The sequence below is a fragment of the Heterocephalus glaber genome, unplaced genomic scaffold (assembly GCF_053883595.1).
Source record: "Heterocephalus glaber isolate CG9 unplaced genomic scaffold, H.glaber_assembly_v1.0 deba00001195, whole genome shotgun sequence".
Classification (NCBI taxonomy): Eukaryota; Metazoa; Chordata; class Mammalia; order Rodentia; family Bathyergidae; genus Heterocephalus; species Heterocephalus glaber.
This window is the reverse complement of record NW_028258212.1, coordinates 1,393,817-1,399,114: the sequence shown is the minus strand read 5'-3', so window position 1 is coordinate 1,399,114 and position 5,298 is coordinate 1,393,817. Positions and strand designations below refer to the sequence as shown.

Sequence of the window (5,298 nt, the reverse complement as noted above, 5' to 3'; positions counted from 1 at the left end):
ACAGGTGATGGCAAGAGTGTGCCGAGGGAGACAGGAGCGGGGTGCAGACAGGGCAGATACAGAAGGTGCCTGAGGGTGCTCTGTGGCAGCCCGCACACCTCCCAGTCCTGAGTGTCCCCAAGGCACCCTTGGTCTGGTCGCCTCGCAGCACGGCCGGGCCATGTGTTCCCAGCGTCTACCACGAGGTGGCGCACCCGACACGCTCCCTGGTGGTGTGTATAGGAAGGAGGCGGGTCTAGACTGGGTCACAGTGGCTCCCTCTGTATTTCTCCAGCGCAATAACCTTGACTTTGTTTTTTGTTTTGTTTTCTTCAGTATGGGAGATGGAAATCGGGTCCTTGCGCTTGCACAGCAGGCGGCGGAACCACTGAGCTAAATCCCCGAAGCCAACATTTCAAGATGCCTTGTGTGGAGCTGAGGTAGTGGAGACCTGGACTTTGCCAGATGGAAGCTGTGTGATTTTGGGCACAGCTTTGAGCCTGAGGTTTCTCTACATAAAACACCACTTGTCAGAGTGACAGTGTGTATGTATCCCATGTGTGCATGAGCATGTGAGCTTGTGGGTGCTTTTACACTGCGGAGTGCACATGGGTGTGTCTGTGTGTTCACGTGTACATGCTTGTGTGTGTGAGGCTCTGTACTGTGTGTGCACGCACGTGCCGGTGGGAGTTCACCTGTGCCTGTGTCTATGTGATTATGTATGCCTGTGTGTGCCTGTGTATGTGGTGTGTGTGCCTGTGTGTGCACATATGTATTTCTGAATATTTGTGCAAGTGTGCCTGTATGTGTCTACACAAGTGTGCACATTCATGTTTATGTGCACATCAAGCCAAGGTTGGGCATGGCCTGTGGAGTCTGGGGCTAGGCTGGGGCAGGACTGTAAAAGCTGTAAGGGCAGCAGGGCCTGGGACCCCAGCCACCAAGCGGGATGTGGGAGATTTGGTGTCAGGAGACTTCCCAGAGGTGCTGGCCCCAGTTGTGCAGGCCACACTCCTGGCCCTGATCAGTCTGTGGCCCAGGCAGGTGCCGGGACTCCTCTCCTGGGCCTGGGCCCTGTGGAGCCCCTCTCTCTGTGGCATCTGCCCTGAGCACCCTGATTCTCCATGTGTGAGCAGCAGCCCTTCCTGAAGCACGTTAAGGGGAGATCTGATTACATCCTGTGGTGTGACCTCACTAATGCAATCAGGAAGTGTTCCCGGGCTCCAGCTGCAGTGCTGGCAGGGGGCGGCTCCTGGCGTCCATGCTGCTGGGCCTCAGCTCTCGCCAGGCAGGAGGCACCCAAGACCCTGCAGCCGGCTGGTCCCTGGGGAGGAGCCACTCGGCCTCTGCTCCTTCCCTGACTCTGATTCTACTCAGAATCAAGGAGTCTTTGTCTGTCTGGAGAGAACATCAGCAACAAAGAGTCAGCACTTTGGAAAAGTCTCCAGAACGTGGTTGTTTTCCATCAAGGTCAGGCTCTTACTTGAAAATTTTAAGAGAAGGCATTTGGGGAGAGTCCAGAACTTCTCCACGCTATAGTGATGAGCCATGATGACAGCCTAGGTGTGTTAGCTCCCAGACTGCCCAGCAGCGTCCCTGACTGGCCAAGGGGTCAGGTGGCTGGGAGGGATGAGGCACCTGCTCCTTGTCAGGCACTGGGGTCCTCATCTTCCCTGCGGGGGAGCAGGGGCCAAAAGGTGCTGCAGGCAGGAGTCCTTGTGATAGAGTCAGGGTGTAGAGGAGGGGAAGCCTGGGGCAGGGGCTTGGGGTAGCTGGGAGGCCCTTTTCCATTGTGTCTGGTGGCCAGGGTGTCCCTGTGTCCCTTGTCCTGTGGGTCCCAGCTGAGCTGGCTTTGTGGGTCCTGCCATCACCTTGTGAGTGGAGTAGACAGAGGGAGGCCTCTGTAGATGTCACCTGTCCCCAGCAGGGCTCCGGGGAACCTGGGTTCTGGGCTGAGGACCCAGACAGGCAGAACCCACCATGGCTACAGTCAGCCACACAGCACAGGGCTTAGGGACCTGGGGGTGGGAACAGGGCCCGGCAGTGTCCAGGATGCCAGTGCTGGGTCCTTTGACTCAGGACCTGTGGGCCATGGACCCAGCATCTCTGCCTCTCCACGTGATGTTTGCAGGCTCCTGCCGAGGGTGAGGTGTGGGGATGATGTCAACGCAGGGTCTGAGGAAACCCCACCTGCAACCTTCGTCTGGAGCAACACATGCCAGGTGGGTTCTGAGAACAGTGTTGTCACTCACTCCTGGTGACAGGAGGGCCACAGGGTCCAGGAGGTCTGTGACAGGTGACTGACCCATCTGTGGACCATGCTGTGCAAGGTGTAGGGAAGACGGGTCAGTTCCGTGGGACCCATGCCCGTCACACTGAGGACGCTATGGGTGACCTCCTGCTTCTGTCCCAGGCCCAGCCAGAGCCCGCGGTGTCCCCAACCGCTACCCCCCCCATCCCTTTCCTCCTCATGCTAGTGTCTGTCTCCTGTGGGTTCATTCACCCGAGTCAGAACCAGCTGTGTCTTGTTATTTGGGGAGGGACTGGGCCCCACAGGGAACAGCAGAGACTCAGTGATGCCCTCAGGATCTTCCTTGGCACTGACAAGTCCAGAGACAGGTTCTGAGAACTCCAGTCTTCCAAGGGACAGTGAAGGCTCTGCCCAGCTTCCTCTTGCCTTGGCAGTTCTGGGCCGGATGCCAGGCTGCCTTCCTGGGGTCCCTGGAGCAGCCTGGTCCCCCTTGCCCCACAGGGGCACGCCTGGTCCGCTCTTTGCATGGTGGCTACTCCTGGGGTAGGCTGGCCCCTCAGGGCAGGGCCAGGGAGCCATGGGGGTATAGCTGGGAGGACAGCAGGGATGGTCTTCACCCCACATGGGGAAGTCAGGATGCAGAGAAGGACAGAGCTAGATTGAGGAGCGGCTGCCATGGGACAAGGCTGCGGGGGCAAGTGGAGCCCCTACCCACTGCTCTCCATGCCCTCGTGGTGTCTGCTCAGCCCTCTGCACTGGCCTGACCCTTGGGCAGCTTTGCCCTCCGTCCCTGCCCCTGCTGCTGTCCTTGGCCTTTGTGCAGGACCCCTGGAGCCAGGTGGAGTGAGGCTACCTGGTCCCTGTGGGATCCAGATCAGTGTGCTGGGTGGGTGCACGTGGCAGGGCTGCAGTGGGAGCCGGGTGCAGGGATGCAGCCATCCTAGCTGTCCTTCCCGCTATGCGTGAGTCATTCCCCAAGTCACCTACATCTGTTCATCTGGGGATGCCGCTGTCTTCTTCCCCACAGGCCAGAGGTGGCTGGGGAAGCACTTTCCCTTCATCAGCCCCAGAAAGCCTCACCAGGCAGAAGGGAGATTTACTGTCCTGTCAGTGAGGCCATTGCTCACCAGAGAAGATGCAAGGTCATCCTGCCAGGCAGCATTGCAGGGCAGATTAAATCATCGCCGCAGCCTCCCTGCTTCCATGTCACTGTCACAGCTCTGGTGGCCTCTGGGCTGGGTTCACCCTTAGATGATGGCAGGACTGAGGGCCAGTGTCCTTCAAGATGGCAGAGATGTCCCCATGGATGCCTGGTGGCCCCAGTGGGAGGACTGAGATGATCTTGTGCCACTCAGCACTGCCACGCCCAGCTGGGCGGGAGGGTCACGGCCCTTGAAGGATGCCTTTGCCTGTCCTCAGGGAGAGGTGACTCTGTGGGATTCCCACCCCTTTCCCATCCTGTGGGATTGGCTGCCAGGCACTGGGCTCCAGGAGGGGAGGTGCCAGTGGTCCCAGGGGTGCCCGAGGGAGCAGCTCCTTAGCTGTTTCCTCCTGTCCCCTCTGCTCTGCATCTCTAGATCCCTCCCTGAGCTGTGCCACCAGGACCAGGCAGGGAGGTAGAGTGGGCAGCCTCTGGGGTGGGCATGGTCACCAGGAGGGACAGAGGGCACCATCATGATCATGGAGGGAACACTGGACAAAGGTGACCTTCACATTTGCCCTTGGGCTCAGTGGACAGATGGAATCTTCAGGCTGATGAGGCCCTGGCTGCATCTTCACTTTTTTGGAAGGCGTAAGCAACTGTGCCAGTGTGAGTGTGATTGTGTGCACACAAAACAGGGTGGCAGGTGAGGCTTGGGTGGGAGTGTGCATGGTGACAAGACATGAGGACAGGGTGGATGTGGGGAGGGCTCAAGTTGCAGGGTGACACTGGGGAAGGCTGGGGAGAGGACAGGGCTTGTGTCAGAGGATACAGTGTCTGCCTCTCCTCACCAGAGTCCACAGAGCCACAGCCATCTGTGGACACTGTGGGGACCCAGGTGTTGGACACAATGACCAGCTTGTGGTGAGCCCCCCTGCACAGCATATACTTGGCCATGCATGTGGCAGAGCTAGCTAGGAAGACGGGGCAGAAAGCAGAGTGTGGGCCGGCCCAGTGGAAAGTGTGGAGCCCACATCTGCATGTGAGGTGTGAGTGTGACACTTGTGACCCCAACTCTGTTCTCGGCTGTGAAGAAGCCCTAGTGACAACAAGGACGCACACAGGATCCCCTGCCTGATCACGGTGCTCACATCTGGAACCTGGTCGATAACAGCACCCAGAGCAGACACAATGATGAGAGACGCAAAGACTCAGGCCAGCAACACAGGGAGCAGCATGAACACAGCATCGGGGGGAGCATGTGACCTGCAGTGCAGGTGCGGAGCAAGACAGGAGGAAAACCAGGGAGCCCTGAGTGCAGCGGTGGGCGTACAGAGGGCATAGGGCTAGGATGGTGGGAGGGCAGGGTACAGTGGAACAGGGGCCCCAAGGCTCTGATTCACCCCTCAGGAGGCCCGAGGAGGGAGTAGGAGTCGGGGGCAGGGCCTCAGGATTTGCCTGAAAATGGGATCCTGAGGGGGCAGAAGAGTGTGCCAGCTGCTTCCTGTGTGTCCCTGTCCTTGGCCAAGTTTCCGTATGTAAGGAGAATACTGCATACATGTGCTTGACAGTTTCCCACCATATGCATCATCCGCGTTTCCCCAGTTTGTCATTTTCTTTTGAATTGGAAGGAACAGGGAATAAAGAGAGAATGAAACCCTTTGATGCATCTTTCTTCTCAGGGACCCAGTATTTTCATTTGCTGTGATAAAACAAGTGAAGTCCTGCTCAGAGGGTGCCTCCAGTTTATCAAACCCCAGGACAGTTTGGGGGTCACCCCCCATACACTGGCAGCGGGGACCCCCCTCGCTGTCTCTGTCTGTGGGTGCACGTCCCTGTTGTTTCCCTGTCCCTTGCTGTGACAGAGGTCTGCTTCCTTCCTCTTCCTGTGCCATTCCAGGAGTGTGTGTGTCAGAGAGGCAATGGA

General features: G+C 58.3%; 1 long non-coding RNA gene across 1 annotated transcript; it reads left to right on the top strand.

Annotated features, from left to right (window-relative positions):
* The first annotated feature begins 324 nt into the window (after window positions 1-324).
* Window positions 325-5,023, top strand: LOC110347376 (uncharacterized). Its single transcript, XR_002391963.2, has 3 exons — window positions 325-1,449; window positions 2,111-2,201; window positions 4,466-5,023. It is a non-coding gene; the product is annotated as an uncharacterized LOC110347376 (long non-coding RNA).
* The last annotated feature ends 275 nt before the right edge of the window (window positions 5,024-5,298 follow it).